The following is an 18088-nucleotide window of genomic DNA, read 5'->3' as shown; positions in this document are numbered from 1 at the left end:
TATGTTCATAACAGTCTTATTTATAATAGTCATAATCTGCAAAGAACCTAGATATCCTTCAACAAAGGAATTGATACAGAAATTGTGGTACATTACACAATGAAATACTACTCAACTATTAAAAACAATGACTTCATGAAATTCTTAGGCAAAGGGATAGAACTAAAAAGTATCATCCTGAATGAGGTAACCCAATCTCTCTCTCTTTCTCTCTCTTTCTCTCTTTCTTTCTTTCTCTCTCTCTCTGTCTCTCTCTCTCTCTCTCTCTCTCTCTCTCTCTCTCTCTCTCTCTCTCTCTCTCTCTCTCTCTCTCTCACACACACACACACACACACACAAAGAAAAAAACTAAACAAACAAACAACACATGGTATGCACTCACTGATAAGTGGATATTAGCCCAAAAGCTGGAATTACCCAAGTTACAATTCACAGACCATATGAAGCTCAAGTAGATAAAATACCAATGTGTGGTGGATGCTTCAGTCCTTCTTAGGAGGTGGGGGGGGGGGCAAAAACATGGAGACAAAGTTGAAGCAGAGACTGAAGCAAAGGCCATTCAGCGACGCCCCACCAAGGGATCCAGTCCATATACAGCCTCCAAATTCAGACAATATTGCTAAGGTTAAGAAGTGCATGCTGACGGGAGCCTAATATAGCTGTGTCCTGAGAGACTCTGCCAGATTATTACAACAAATACAGAGGTGGGTGCTCACAGCCAACATTTGAACTGAGAATAGAGTCCTTAATGGAGTAGGTAGAGAAAGGATTGAAGGGGCTGAAGGAGTTTGCAACCTCATAAGAACATCCACCAACCAAAGCTCTCAGGGCCTAAAGCACTATCCAAAGAGTACAATTGGTCAAACCCATTGCTCCAGTTTCATATGTAGCAGAGGATGGCCTTGTGTGGCATTGATGGGAGAAGAAGCCCTTTGTCTTGCCACGGCTCTATGCCCCAGTGTAGGGTAATGTCAGGGCAAGGTGGCAGGAGGGGCACCCCTGCATAAAAGCAGGGGGAGGTGGAATTGGATGGGGGTTTATGAAAGGGAAACTGGGAAAGGGGTTAACATTTGAAATCTAAATAAACATATCTAATAAAAAATGATACTAATAAAACTGAAGGAATATTTACACACCAATGTGATTAATGATGCTTTGATAATGAGGTGGGCATGTATATATCTAATCCCAGCGATGGTGAGGCTGAGGCAGGCGTGTCATGAGTTCAAGCAGAGCTTTGTTTAGTTCAGAATCCTAACAAAAAGATGGTACAATCAACTGAAGACATAACGGACATTTTCTAATAATCTGTCTAGACTAAAGAGATTAATTGACAGAAGACAGTAAAATTGCACCAACTAGGAAGAGTGTGCTATACCACACACACACACACACACACACACACACACACACACACACAAATATACATACTCACATACACACATACACATACACACACACACACACACACACACACACACACACACACAGGCACACACATGCACACATAGAGAGAGGGGGGAAGAGGGAGAGAGTCTTAAGGAAAGGAGAATATTAAAACTTTGCAAGAGGTATAGTGATTGACAAGGAAACACCTGCCAAGATGTAGGAAGATGAGCAAGCTGCTGCCTATGCCCCAGCCTGGCTGATAAGGTATGTGGGCTGTAAACACCTGCTCTGTTTTTCTCTATGCCTCTGACATCCTTCTGGACCCTTTCAAAAGCTGCATTGAAGCTAGAATACAAGAGGAAGCCCTGGGATACAGGTCCCAGGTTAGTAACCTGGGGGTACAGATCAAAGTAGAGAAGGCAGAGCTGGTGTTAGTGAGCCAAATTAGAATATAAAAAACTCCATTTCAGAGCTCAGGACTTCCAACCAGGTATAGTAGATGCTGGGCTGGGTTCAAGCAGTGCTAGTTAGAACTCAATGAAAAGGAGATGAAAGATCAACATCCAGAGGTGGTATTTGGGGATCTTTGTAGTTGAGTCCTTACATTCCCTTTTGAATCCTCCTTGCTACTTTGGTCTACATTTATCTTTGATCAGTTGCAGATGGTCAGCCCTCATCCACTGTGTCGCTTCTACCTTAGTGTACTGGCCATTCTCCCTATCTGTAACTTCCTCTTAGTCTCCCAAGCTAAGGTCCTTGGAAAGGGAGCCTTGTTCTGTTCACAGAGGCAATCATTCTTTTGGTATTCCACAGCACTTAGTGCTTGTGCTATTCACTTGGAGTGCATCTTATAGTGTCTATTAATAGTTTTCTTTAATCTTTATTCTGTCTCATCATCTGAATCATCAGTGTAAATAACTCTTATATCTCATGATAATTTTAAAACTCTAGAATTCTGAGGTCACGTTGAGAATCATGAGTTAAGCGGTTCAGAAATATCTGTCACTGTCCATTAGAAGTTGTCCAGGAGATTTTGCGGATCTTGAATTAGAGTTAAGCATCAGAGGATGATAAAGTATTTGTCCTCTAGTCTAGATAGCACAGTGCCTGCCATCAGGTAGGTGTGTAATAAATGTCTGTTGATTGTTTTGATGTCCTTACAACTTTGATGAACAGCGTGTTATCAGTGAAAAGTGTCTTCCCTTTTTTTGCGAATATGGTACAGTTTGAAGTTGATCTCAAAATACTGGCCTTGTAACAGTAAAATGAAACACCACACTGAAGTCAGAACGAAGTGAAATAAAACGGTGTCTGAGTACTGCAAAGCAGAGAGCTTGGGAGAGGCTCACTCCTGCACGCTGTTTCTAACGATGGCTCATTGACTTAATGATCACGCCGTAGTATGAGCTGCTGAATGCTCATTGCCACTCGGTTAGGGAGGTTTGTTCTCACCGAAGGGGGAGGGGACTGCAACTCCAGCATCCGGTTCATCAGCCCGAATTTGAGCTGGGAAATTAAGAATGATTCACTGTTTTTGCTCTCATGCTTTGTTCCGATCCTTCCTCAACTTAGAAGCGGCACGGATTCTCCTCATAACCCATTCTATGTCCATTTTCAATCGTATCTCTTTCCTGCACGAGCTGTTGCTACAATTCAGTCCTTTACAAGCTCTGCTGACACTACTGGCTCCCAGCATGCTGCTCGGTCTGGCGTTGTGTGCTCATTAAAACTTGGTCTAGGAGAAGTCGATTAACAGGTTCTGCTTGAATAGATATTTTCTACACTTGATCTTAAGGCTAAGAAGCAATGAATAGAGATTTTCTTAAAATTATATATATATATATCTTTTAAATGTGGGTATTTTACATGGGAGTTAAGTGCTTTAAGGCTTTACATATTTAACCCATGACCAAATAAACAGTATAAAATCTGTTTTAGTAGATTAAAAAGAGCATACAGTCTGTTTATTTAGTGGGAAAACAGTTGTATCCCAAGCCAAAGCATGTAGCTGTAGCATCAAAAGGTTGCTTATCTCACACTGACACTTCTTTGAATTTTAATGCTCTCTAAGATGATTTCTTCTCAAGTTAATATGATGAGAAAGTTCTAATATCAATTGTCCGAAAGATTGTAAAAGCATACACACACACACACACACCACCCATATGTATATACACATGAATCTCTACATGCACACACATAGAGACAAACAACACCCTCCACATACACATGTATACTTCTCTCCTACACATACACTCAATTTGATCTATTTCCCAACACATAGCAACCCCCACATATTCTAAAAATATTTATACCCATATATACATACCCTAAATATACATATATCATGCTCACTACACACACACACACACACACACACACACACATACATAAACACACACAATATACACACACCCCTACACATGCATATACATATCCCCACCAACACAAATAGCCCACACATATACACATATACACATATACATGAACAAGCACAACATTCCTCATACATGTACAGACAGACATATCTCTCTCACATGTACACACAAACATAGCAACCCCAGATACACAAACCATGCTCTACATCCCATAAACACAGGTATACACCATATAGACACCATATCTATCACACCTCTATACATGTACACATATGTAGGTACACACAAACACACTCACACAATACATTCTGATGCTGACACATGAGAAAAGTGACTGACAGGTTAGCCTTTGTTATTAATTGATACATGGAGCTGGACTACTTGCCACAATCAAAATTGAACACTTAGAACACTGACATCTCTCATTAGTTCAGTCTTTCTCATTTCTACAAGTTGATGACGATGATGGTTTTATTTAGCATTAAGATATTTAGGAAATGCCTTAATCTAGAAATGTGACAAGACAAATTGAGGTTAAGATGTAAGAAGAATGCAGCCCATTAATGAGAGTGGCTGTATGTCTTAAAAGCCTAAACACAGTCCATTTTGTCCCCTGGTGCACTTCCCTGAGTGCCCAGCATAACTATGCTCTGAAGGATAGATTAAGTAAGAAATGTTGAACTTCAAAACCTTAGGGAATTTTGTGTTTCTATGGACAATTCCCTTGTGTTTCTCATCACTTGATTAGAAAGTGAAACCAATTTTAGTTCTCTCTTTGCTATGGTGAGCTACATATCCAAATTTATTACAAAAATCCAAAAGCAGGGAACTTTAGATTTTGTGTTCATCTCTGAGCCTGTATGTGCTCACGTATTACTAATGTCTCTTTTGTTGGTGTGGGAGGGACTTGCAGAATATTGTTTGGCTTATCATCCCAGACCTCATTCTCGTAGGGCTCAGAGAACCAGACAATACCACTTACATGAGGAATTAAAAGTGACAGTTGGTTTCTCCAATCAAAATGCATGCATGTTCCCAGTGAGTGAGGTGGTAATCCTAAATAACTGTTCCTGGTCTGGTACTCATTTTATCCCTGTTTGGAAACTATCACCCATATTTAAAAGTTCAAATAGCACCATCATTATCCTATAAATATCCATTTTTTAACTTCAGACTGTTAACAAAGACTACTGTAGCTGGTTGAGACATTAAGAAGAATTTGTTGCACTACCCTTCTCTGTAAACTTACTAACTACAAACATATATATATATATATATATATATATATATATATATATATATATATATGTGTGTGTGTGTGTGTGTGTGTGTGTGTGTGTGTGTGTGTGCACGTACACACAGATATCATAGAGCTAAATCTAACAATGTTTAGTGAGCAACAATAATAGTGAGAAAGTATAGGCCATTCATTCAGAATGTTGGTAGATAATATACCAAAAACATTACCATCCTTTCTTTTTCTGTCCCTAAGCCTACTTTTTTTTTTTTTTTTTTTTTTTTTTTTTTTGCTTTGGTGAAGGATTGTATTGGTGAGATTGTTATAGGAAATTTCTAGCCTTCCCTATTTTGCCTAAAGCCAGACCTTATTTAGAATATTATCTTTTTTATAGATACAGTGGAGAATAATTTAAAAAGAGTCTTAAGTGGACAAAGTCTTTTTTTTTTTTTTTTTTGCACCACAGTGTTCATAGCAGCTCTATTTATTTATTTATTTATTTATTTATTTTTATTTTTTACATATTTTATTTTATAATTTTTATAACTATGCAATAGCACATACATTATTTTTCAGTTTATCTTCTATATAAACAATTTTACACTATCCCAGAAAATTTTACAATTATAAAAGTTATATTTGCATATGGCAAGCATTTCAAAATAACATATATATGTATACATATATATACACACATACATACATATATAATAACTTTCTTTTTTATCTCGACCTCCAAGTACTTCCATTCTGGAAGTCATAATTAAAATCAGTATATTCATTCTGTATATATCCCAAAATATATCTTTTTATATGATTGGTCTTTGTATACCTGTTTTAAATGTAAGGTGTTCATATTTATGCATATGTATGTATAGGAAATATTTTCAATGACACTTAGAATCTTAACTTATTAACTGCTGTATATCGTTTATTTATTGGACAAGTAAATAATGTGAATTTGTACCCTCTCCATCCTTTTCAAGCAGCCCACTCTAATATAGACTTAAAGCATTACCACTGTGCTTTTGTCCAATATGCATATAACTGTCTCCCAAAAGCGACTGTATGGTCTTAAATCACACATACATGCCTGGCAATCTATACTTTATAGAAATACATTTGCAAGTATTACAGATGTATTCTGACATTCACAAGAGACTCTTTTTTTTTTCCTGTGCATACATTTATTAAATCCCATAAAACTATTATTCTAGAGTGCATATTTATCATCCTGGTGATACAGGCGAGAAAACTCAAACTTGTGATGCCTCCTTCAACAAATTCTACTGGCATGTGCCACCACAACTGGCCAGGTGAGAAAACTCAAGCACAGAAAGGTTAAATTTTTTTTTCAAGATTCTGAAGATGGTGATCCTGGCTCTGGACCTCTTGTTCTTTTTTTTTTTTTTTTTTTTTTTTAAAGATTTTAAACATTTTTTGCTTAAAATTATACATTTTTGTCAGTACTGTTTTTTCAGACATTAAAATAAATTTTACATAAAACCATGTGAATATGTTTTTTAGTCAGTACTTGATTTTTTTCAAGGGCTTGACAGTATGCATTGAAAACGTACTAGTTACAATAAGCCTAAAGTACATGCAAAACAAAACGCAACATGGAAATAGTCAAAGTCTTCTTGTTTTGTGAATATATGTATAGTTTTTGTTTTCTTTATTTCTTGGACTTCATACAGTCTGTGAGTTGTTTCTGGGGGAGTGCAAGCCTCTGGGGTTAGCATCCCACTATCAGTGACTGCATATTATGTCTGTTCTTTTGTGACTGGGTTATCTCACTCAGGATGATCTTCTCTAGATGCAGCCATTTTCTTAAGAATTTGGTTAAGTCATTGTTTCTGGTGGCTGAGTAGTATTCCATTGTGTATATGTACCACAATTTTTGTATCCATTCGTCTTCTGAAGGACATCTGGGTTCCTTCCAGCTTCTGGCTATTATAAATAGAGCCGCTATGAACATTGTGGTGCATATATCTTTGTTGTGTATTAAAGTGTCTCTGGGGTATATGCCCAGAAGTGGAATAGCTGGGTCTTCAGGTAGTACTATATCCAATTTTCTGAGGTATCGCCAGACAGATTTCCAGAGTGGTTGTATTAGCTTGCAACCCCATCAACAGTGAAGAAGTGTTCCTATTTCTCCGCAGCCTCGCCAGCATCTGCTATCATCTGAGTTTTGGATCTTGGCCAATCTGACTGGTGTGAGGTGGAACCTTAGGGTTGTTTTGATTTGCATTTCCCTGATTGCTAAGGATGTCGAGCACTTCCTCAGATGTTTCTCGGCCATTCGGTGATCCTCAACTGAAAATGATTTGTTTAGCTCTGTACCCCATTTTTTAATAGGGTTATTTGATTCTCTGGTGTCTAGCTCTTTGAGTTCCTTGTACACCTTGGATATTAGGCCTCTATCTGATGTGGTGTTGGTAAAGATCTTTTCCCATTCTGTTGGTTGCCGTTTTATTTTCTTGACGATGTCTTTAGCCTTACAGAAACTTTGCAATCTCATTAAGTCCCATTTGTTAATCTTTGACCTTAGAGCTTGAGCCATTGGTGTTTTGTTCAGGAAATTTTCTCCTGTGCCTATGTGTTCTAAGGTTTTCCCTACTTTCTCATCTAATAGTTCCAGTGTATCTGGTTTAATGTGGAGATCTTTAATCCACTTACACTTGAGCTTTGTACAAGGAGATAAGAACGGGTCTATTTTCATTCTTTTGCATGTTGAGTGCCAGTTGGACAAGCACCATTTGTTGAATAGGCTGTCCTTTTTCCATTGAATGTTTACTGCTCCGTTGTCAAAAATCAGGTGACCATATACATGAGGGCTCATTTCTGGATCTTCTATTCTATTCCATTGATCCACTTGCCTATTTCTGTACCAGTACCATGCAGTTTTCAGCACAATTGCCTTGTAATATAGCTTGAGGTCAGGGATAGTGATTCCCGCAGATGTTTTTTTGTTGTTGAGGATGGATTTTGCTATTCTAGGTCTTTTGTTATTCCATATGAAATTGCACATTGATCTTTCCAATTCCATGAATAACTGGGTTGGAATTTTGATGGGGATTGCATTGAATCTGTAGATTGCTTTTGGTAGGATGGCCATTTTTAAGATGTTGATCTTTCCAATCCATGAGCATGGGAGATCTTTCCATTTTCTGAGATCCTCCTCAATTTCTTTCTTTAGAGGTTTGAAGTTCTTGTCATACAGGTCCTTCACTTCCTTAGTTAGAGTCACACCAAGGTATTTCATAGTTTTTGTAACTATTGTGAAGGGTACCTTTTCCCTAATTTCTTTCTCCACATGTTTGTCCTTTGAGTATAGGAAGGCTACTGATTTGTTTGAGTTTTGTATCCGGCCACTTTGCTGAACTTGTTTATCAGCTGTAGGAGTTCTCTGGTGGAATTTTTGGGGTCACTCAAGTACACTATCATGTCATCGGCAAAGAGTGATGTTTTTATCTCTTCCTTTCCGATTTGTATCCCCTTGATCTCCTTTTGCTGTCTAATTGCTCCAGCCAGGACTTCCAGGACTATGTTAAATATGTAGGGAGAGAGTGGGCAGCCTTGTCGAGTCCCTGATTTTAGTGGGATTGCTTCAAGTTTCTCGCCATTAAGTTTGATGTTGGCTGTTGGTTTGCTGTATATTGCTTTTATTATGTTTAAATATGGGCCTTGGATTCCTGTTCTTTCCAGGACTTTTAACATGAAGGGGTGTTGGATTTTGTCGAATGCTTTCTCAGCATCTAGTGAGATGACCATGTGATTTTGGTCTTTAAGTTTGTTTATATGGTGGATTACATTGATGGATTTCCTTATGTTAAACCATCCCTGCATCCCAGGGATGAAGCCTACTTGGTCATGATGAATGATGGTTTTGATGTGTTCTTGGATTCGGTTTGCAAGGATTTTGTTGAGTATTTTTGCATCAATGTTCATAAGTGAGATTGGTCTGAAGTTCTCTTTCCTTGTAGGGTCTTTGTGTGGCTTAGGTACGAGGGTTATTGTAGCCTCAAAAAATGAGTTGGGTAATATTCCATCTGATTTTATTTTTTGGAATAGCTTGGCGAATATTGCTGTTATATCCCCAATAAATGTCTGATAAAATTCTGCACTGAACCCGTCTGGACCTGGGCTTTTTTTGGTTGGGAGGCTTTTGATGACTTCTTCTATTTCTTTAGGTGTTACAGGGTTATTTAGATGGTTTACTTGGTCCTGGTTCAACTTTGGGACCTTGTATCTGTCTAGGAATTCGTCCATTTCCTCCAGATTTTCCAATTTTGTGGAGCATAAGTTTTTGTAGTAGGATCTGATGATTTCTTGAATTTCCTTACTTTCAGTTGTTATGTCACCACTTTCCTTTCTGATTTTGTTAATTTGGATACTCTCTCTTTGCCCTTTAGTTAGTCTGGCTAGGGGTTTATCAATCTTGTTGATTTTCTCAAAGAACCAACTCTTTGTTTTGTTGATTTTTTCAATGGTTTTTTTTGTTTCTATTTGGTCTATTTCTGCCCTAATTTTGATTATTTCTTGCCGTCTACTCTTTTTGGGTATATCTGCTTTCTTTTGTTCTAGTGCTTTTAGCTGTGCTGTCAGGTTGCTGATGTGAGCTCTCTCCAGTTTCTTCTTGGAAGCACTTAGGGCAATGAGTTTTCCTCTCAATACTGCTTTCATTGCATCCCATAGGTTTGGGTATGTTGTGTTTTTGTTTTCGTTGAATTCTAGAAAATACTTAATTTCTTTCTTTATTTCTTCTTTGACCCTGCTATCCTTTAACAGAGTGTTGTTTAGTTTCCATGTGTATGTGGGCATTTTGTTGTCTTTGTTGTTGTTAAAGACCAGCCGTAGACCATGGTGATCTGAGAGGATGCATGGGAGTATTTCAATCTTCTTATATCGATGAAGGCTCGTTCTGTGTCCAATTATGTGGTCAATTTTCGAGAAGGTGCCATGGGGTGGTGAGAAGAAGGTGTATTCTTTTAATTTAGGATAGTATGTTCTGTATATATCTATTAATTCTAGTTGGTTCAAAGTCTCTGCTAGTTTTGCAGTGTCCTTGTTCAGTTTCTGTTTCCCTGATCTGTCCATTGGTGAGAGTGGGGTGTTAAAGTCTCCCACTATTATTGTGTGGGGTGAAATGTATTTTTTGAGCTTTAGTAGAGTTTCTTTTATGAATGTGGGTGATTTTTTATTTGGAGCATATATGTTAAGGATTGAGAGTTCCTCCTGACAGATTTCCCCGGTAATGAGTAAAAAGTGTCCTTCTTTATCTTTTTTGATAACTTTTGGTTGGAAATTTACTTTATTCGATATTAGAATAGCCACTCCAGCTTGCTTCTTGGAGCTGTTTGCTTGGAAGTTTTTTTCCCACCCTTTTACTCTGAGATAGTGTCTGTCTCTGTCTCTGAGATGAGTTTCCTGTATGCAGCAAAAGGCTGGATTTTGTTTATGTATCCAGTCTGATAGTCTATGTCTCTTTATTGGGGAGTTGAGACCATTTATGTTAATAGATATCAAGGAATAATTGTTTCTGTTTCCTGCCATTTTTGCTTTTTTGGGTTGAGTTGTGTCTGTGTTTTTTTCTTTAGTTTTCTTGTTTAGGAGTTTTCTTGTTTTTACTAGGCTGTATTTTCCCTCCTTGTATTGGGTTTTCCACCTATAATTCGTTGTAGTCCTGGGTTTGTGGTCAGATATTGTGTGAATTTTGATTTGTCTTGAAATATCTTTGTCTCTCCATCGATGGTGATTGATAGTTTTGCTGGGTATAGCAGCTTGGGCTGGCACTTGTGCTGTCTTAAGGAGTGCATGATGTCTGTCCAGGCTCTTCTAGCTTTCATAGTCTCTGTTTAGAAATCGGGTGTGAGTCTGATTGGTCTGCCTTTATATGTTACCTGACCTTTTTCCCTTACTGCTTTTAGTATTCTTTCTTTACTTTGGGCACTTGATGTTTTTACTATTATGTGTCGGGAGGTATTTCTTTTCTGGTCCAACCTATTTGGAGTTCTGAAGGCTTCTTTTATGCTCGTGGTCATCTTATTCTTGAGGGTAGGGAAGTTTTCTTCTATGATTTTGTTGAAGATATTTACTGTGCCTCTTAGTTGATACTCTTCTCCCTCTTCTATTTCTATTATCCTTAGGTTCGGTCTTCTCATTGTGTCTTGTATTTCCTGGACATTTTGGGTTAGGAGCCTTTTGTTTTTTGCATCTTCTCTGGCTGTTTTGTCTATGTTTGCAATGTTGTCTTCTGCCGCCGAGATTCTCTCCTCGATCTCTTGTAATCTGTTGGAAATGCTTGCTTCTCTGACTCCTGATTTCTTTTTTTGGTGTTCTGACTCTAGGGTTATCTTTTTTAGCGCTTTCTTTATTGTGTCAATTTCTGTTTTAATTTCCCTCTTCCATTCCTTTATTTCTTTGGTTCTGTTTTCATCTCGTTCTTTGAGTTCTTTGAGTGTTTTTCTTGTTTCTTCTTTAAAAGCTTCTGAATCTTTTTGCTTTTCCTCCCTTTCTTGTTTAAGTAACTCTATCAGTGTCTTGAGGCATGTTTTCAGGTCTGTGTCTTCTTTCTCTGGAGTGTTTGGAATTCCTATGTTTGCTACTATCGGAGAGCTGGGTTCTGGTGTTGCTAGATTGTCTTGGTTTCCTTGGGATATACTCTTTCTCTTTCCTCTTGCCATTTTGTTGTCAGTGATATGTTCTTGCCTTTCCCTTGTATCTGGTCTGTGTCCCTGGTACACTTTCCGTGTGCACTCCTCAGAGATCTCTCTACTCCCCAGCAGCCCAGGTTCCGGGTGGCAGCTGGGACAGGCTCTGCTCTGCGTCCTGAAGTCGCCCCCGGGTGGGAACAGACGTTTCTAAGATCTGTTCCTGGTCACAGATGCTCAGCCTCTCCGAGCCACCTTTCCGGCTGGCTGCTGGGCCAGGCCCTGCTCTGTGTCCTGAAGTCGTCTCCGGGTGGGAACAGAAGTTTCTAAGATCTGTTCCCGGTCACTGGATCGGGGAGGACAGGGCAGGTCTTATAATAAGTGCCAACTGAAAGTTCTTTCCTGAATGGAAAGTTCAGGGAACATCACAGAAGCTGGAGAGGCTGGAAGAGCTAGGCAATAGGAAGGTGTGCTATGAGATGCAGTCTTCCGTATGTAACATGGCTATTGCAGTCCTGAGGACACAACAGCCCTGACCAGCCACAGAAGGCCTATGTGCAGAAGGAAAGAAGCCATGGAAGGAGGAAGAAGTGTAGATGTGAGCAAGCAAGGTAAGGTAAGCAGGGGTGGTATAACCTAAGGCAAATGCTGCTATGATCAGCATACGTTGTATGTGTGTATGACTTTCAGCATCCACACAGTACTCACCAAGTACAAATGGCAAGGGTCTGGTTACTGCAGACATCACATCCACAGCCTTTTTTTTTTAGCCTTTTTTTTTTTTTTTTTTTTTTTTTTTTGGCCTTGTGGCTTCAGATTAAAGCAGGGCAAATGCCTGCCTTTTTCTCTTCTTCACAAAACATCTAACTCCATATATTGTTTGAAATCTCATGTTGTGAGTGGCCTCAGTTCTCAGAGCTCAAAGAAATAGAGAGACACAGAGATCAAAGGAAGCAAATTTAGATTCATTGCCCACAGCCAAATACACCTCTGCTGCTCTGGAAACCATCTCTAAGCCTTAGAAACTTGTATAGAATAAAGAAGAATTGCAATAAAACATATGAAAAATAATAATACTAGTTATTACTTATTGAGTGCTTATTCTATACCAGCAGGCGCTTTAAGCACTTTTTATAGATTTTTTTTTCATTTGATCCTCACAAGAATTTTATGATTCTCTTACCAATTTTATGTTATTTTTTTCCATTTCACATATAAGGAGACTGCACTCAGAGTAATCACTAGGCTTTGATTAGAGCCAGGGTTGAGCCTCTTCAACTCATGATTTTTATGGTAGGAATATGAAAAAGAAAGTGTAGGGTGTGTGGCCCTTGATTCTCAATTATTCTTGAAAAATGGCTAGAAATAGGTATAATTAAGACAACAGTTTTCTTTTAAGGAAGCTGAAAACTAAACAGTGATACAGAAACAAATTAAACACAGAAAATAACAACTCCACCAGAATGACAGATTAAAATCTCCAGTTGTGCTGAGTCTGAGAGATAAATTGGGCCATGGAAGACTAGAATGCTTGAACAGCTAAGAAGAATACAGTCAGAGATGATATACTTCCCATAGAGAAGTCAGGCTCCCAAGTAAGAAGGCATGGCAGAGAGAGTGTGTCCAGTTAGGCAAGAAGGGGTTGATATAAAGCTGCAGAGGAGGAGCTTAGTGACTGGTGTTTGGGAATTGAATTTTCAGTATTCAGAGTAAATAACAGAGCTCTGGTATAATTTAAATGTGAAAGTCACAGATGAAAGAAAAGGAGCTAAGGTTGAAGTAGTCATGAGAAAATGAGATAGTTGAATATGCAGATTAAAAGATAATTTACTGAATTGTGTTGATGTCAATTTAATTTTGATCACTTTAAACAGATCTCTATCAATGCTGGGTTCTCTCTTGTATAAGATGCCATCATATGGTACAAACTCTTATCTTAATAAGAGTCCAGAGAAACATGCATAACCTATTAAAGGTTACTATTTGTTTGTTTTTGTAAGAATAGGTATACCTTCCTACCATACAGATGGCCCTTAAAAATGCCCCTCTGAGTTTTCACAAATCTTCTTTTATAAGAGTTCTCATTTAAATGTTTGCTTTTTATTATTCTTTTAAGTCTCTCTCTCTCTCTCTCTCTCTCTCTCTCTCTCTCTCTCTCTCTGTGTGTGTGTGTGTGTGTGTGTGTAGTGTGTACATGCGGATAGAAGACAGAAGCATCAGATCGCCTTGCAGATGGAGTTGCAGGCAGTTGTGAGTTGCCCAACATAGGTGCTTGGAACTAAACTTGGGGCAGCTAGAAGAGCAGCAGGTGTTCTTACCAGTGAAGTCATCTCTCTAGCCTTAAAGTGTTTTAGCTTCAGTTGCTCAGTGAAATGTTTGAAGTTGCTTTAGATTCCAGAGATTAGACATTAGAAGTGACGGAGCATCAATAGAAGAAAACTTTCCATCTCTAGGAACTCCCAGAATGTGATATTTAATTTTTTATGAAAAAAATCAGATATACTATGAACTGTGGCATCACGCTGCATGGAAGGACACAGGACACTAAAAGGGTCTGGGAAACCTGTCCTAGTCTCAGCTTTGACTTTTGTCAGGGCACTTCAAAATAGCTGAGATACTAACCAACACTGCAGATTCTGTACAGTCACAGAGATACATAAACGTTTTCAAGTTAGACTGATTTTCAAGTATTTTATTAATATAACCTGTCAGATGTCTCGTGAAAATTCATAGGTTGACAAAATTTAAAGATACTCAGGGGGTTTGCATTATTCATCAACCAACCAAGTCGAGTCACTTTTTCTCCCCTTGAGCCATGGAGGCTTAGTAAATCAGTGACACCCTTACATGGATTATTTGCATATCTGTAAACTCTATGACACATTAGGGTTTTACTTCATATGAGCAGGAATTCTTTCAATCTTCTAGTACTTTCTTTAATTTCTTTCTTCATTGTCTGAAACTTTTCATTGTATTGGTTATATTTACCCAGACAGTCTTTTATTTCATTTGAACAATTGTGAATTGTATTGTTTCATTGTTTCTTTTTCAGTGTGCTTGTCCTTTGAATATAGCAAAGTTTCCACTTGTATCCTGCTACTTTGTTGAAAGTAGCAATCAGCTCTAGGAGCTTGCTGGTTTAGTCCTTAAGGTCTGTTATGTATAGAATCACATCTCCAAATACTGTTCCACTGACTCTCACTTTTCCTACTTGTATCCTTTCTATTGCCTTCATCTGTCTTATTGCTTTAGCTAAGACTCCAAATTGTATGTTGAACATGGATGGGAGAATGAATATCGTTGTCTCATTTTAAAAAGTATTTTAGTTGAAAGGCTTCTAGTTTTTCTCCATTTAACAAAATGTAGATTGTAAGCTCGATGTATATTATCTTCATTATAAGTTGTTTATGATGTTTCCTTTATCCCTGTACACTCCAGAAAATTTATCATGAAAAGATGTTGAATTTTAACAAGACTTTTAAAATATTTAATGAGATGATCACAAGCCTTCTACTTTTGATCCAATCATGTACCAATTACACTTTATTGATTTACATATGTTGAACTATTTATTGATTTACATATATAATCTTTTTGAATTTAGTTTGAAAGTATTTTTTTGAGATCATTATTTTCTTCTTTCATGTTCACCAGAGATACTGGCCTATACTTTTCTTTCTTCCTTCTTTCTTGTTTTCTTTTTTCAACTCCAAATGTATAGGTACCTGGAAAATTAGCTTAGTAGTTGTGAGCAGATACTACCCTTCTAGAGGTTCCCAACTTGGTTTCCAGCACATACATCAGGTGGCTCTCAATTGCCCGTAACTCTAGCTCAAGGGGATCTGGTGCCTTCTTCTGGATCTTGAAGACACTGTAGTCACATGTTCATATATGCATATAAAACACACATATACACACACAACACGTACACACATACAAACAACATAAAAGTAAATCTCACGAAATCTCAAAGCATGATCCTTGAGAAAAAATATTTATAAGTTGAGCTTCATTAATATTATATTACAGGCATGTGCCATTATACTGGATTCAGCAGTTGTACTCTTTATATAAATTAGGTGAAATCTTATGTCTACATAAAAGCTTGCAGCTTTATTCCATATGCATCCAAACTGTAACAAAAATGTTCTTCCATGGCTATATAAACCATGGCATATCAATAAAATAGATTTTAACTGGATAATGAAAATAAAATAGTGGATTTAACACCCTGTCCATGAGTTGGAACACATATCCAACACTGCTTGGATGACAAAAACTGGCAAGCAGATAGCCTAGAAACCCAGGGTAAAATCAAACATTACTAGTATTAAAGTAAAATCAATCCTAATGATATTATGCTATGCTCATAGAACAGTGCCTTATTCAACCATCATTGAGGAGGCTTCCTCCTGCAGCAGATAGGCACAAACATGGAGATGTGCAGTTAGAGATGATACAGAGAAAAATCCTTGGGACTCACAGCTTTAAATAGGATATCTCTATCAAGCCGCTCTCCTTGGAGGTGAGGGGACCCCATGAAAGAGGAGGCAGAAAGACTATAAGACCCTGTGGGGAGGGAGAACATAAGGAGAATCAACTAAGCAGGACACATTATGAGCTCACAGAGTGCATCAGAATGCTCAGGGCCTATATAGTTCTGCAACAGGTTCCCTGCATATTATAGTTTTCAGTTTAGTATTTTTAGTGAGTATGTGAACCAGTAGCTCTGTGATTCTCCTGACTTCTCTTGGGCTCCTTTCCTTCTGTTGCTTTACCTTGTCTACCTATGATGGGATGGTTTATGATTTATATTATATCCTATTTTGTTATATTCTGTTATCTCTTAGAAGCCTGTTCTTTTCTAATGAGAGACAGAAAGAGAGTAGATCTGGGTGAGAGGTGATATGGGGGAACTAGGAGAAGGAATTGGAGGGGAAACTGTTTGGATCCTCCTATTCCACACAGGTTGCAGAATTAAATTTCTAGATTAGATTATGAACCCACACACTTATGGTCACTTGATCTTTGACAAAGAAGCTAAAGACATTCCATGGAAAAAAAGACAGCCTCTTCAACAAATGGTGCAAATCAATCATTTCTCAAGTCCAAGTGGATCAAAGACCTCCACATGAAACCAGGTACACAGAAACTAGTAGAACAGAAAGTGGGGAAGAGATTAGAACACATAGACACAGGGGATTTTTCCTGAACTGAACATCAGTGCCTTATGCTCTAAGATCAAGAATTGACAAATGAGACCTCATGAAATTACAAAGCTTCTGTAAGGTAAAAGAAATTGTCAAAAGGACAAAACAGCAACCAACAGATTAGGAAAAGATTTTTACCAATACTACATCTGATAGAGGGCTATATTATCCAGTATACACAAAGAACTCAAGAAGTTAGACTTTAGAGAATCAAATAAACCTGTTAAAAATGGGAAACAGAGCTAAACAAAGAATTCTCAACTGAGGAATATTGAATGGCTAAGAGGTGCCTAAAAATATGCTCAACATCCCTAGTCATCAGCGAAATCAAACCAACCCTAAGATTCCACCTCACACTAGTCAGAATGGCAAAGATCAAAAACTCAGGTAACAGCAGATGCTGGCAAGGATGTGGAGAAAGAGGAACACTCTGTCACTGCTGGTAGTGTGGTAAACCGGTACAACCATTCTGGGAATCAGTCAGATGATTCCTCAGAAAATTGGACAGAATACTACCTAAGAATCCAGCCATACCACTCCAGGGCATATACCCAAAAGAAACTCCAACATCTAACAAGGACACATGCTCAACCATGTTTATAGCAGCAGTATTTATAATAGCTAGAAGCTAGAAAGAACCCAGATGCCCTTCAACAGAGGAATGTATACAGAAATTGTGTTACATTTACTGTACTACTCAGCTATTAAAAACAGTGAGTTCATGAAATTCCTAGGTAAATGGATAGATCTTGAAGTTATCACCCTGAGTGAGGTAACCAAGTCACAAAAGAACACTTATGATATTATTCACTTTTAAGCAGATACTAGCCCCAAAAGCGTGGAATACCCAAGAATCCATCCACAGAACTTATGAAGCTCAATGTGAAGGAAGGTCAGAAAGTGGATGCCTCAGTCCTTCTTAGAAGGAAGAACAAAATGTTCATGGGAGGAAATAAAGGGACAAATGGAGGAGCAGGGATTAGAGAAAAGATCATTCAGAGACTGCCTCACCTGGGGATCCATCCCATATGCACCCAATAAACCAAGCACTATTGCTAATGCCAAGAAGTACTTACTGGCAGGAACCAGATGTGGATCCATTCTCAGAGGCTCTTCCAGAGTCATACAGATACAGCTGGGCATACTTGCAGCTGATCATCGGAATGACCACAGGATCCCAGTGAAGGTGCTGAAGAAAGGACTGAAGGAACAGAAAGGGCT

This window comes from Micromys minutus (assembly GCF_963924665.1).
Source record: "Micromys minutus genome assembly, chromosome: 1".
NCBI lineage: Eukaryota > Metazoa > Chordata > Mammalia > Rodentia > Muridae > Micromys > Micromys minutus.
Note: the sequence above shows the minus strand (reverse complement) of the source record.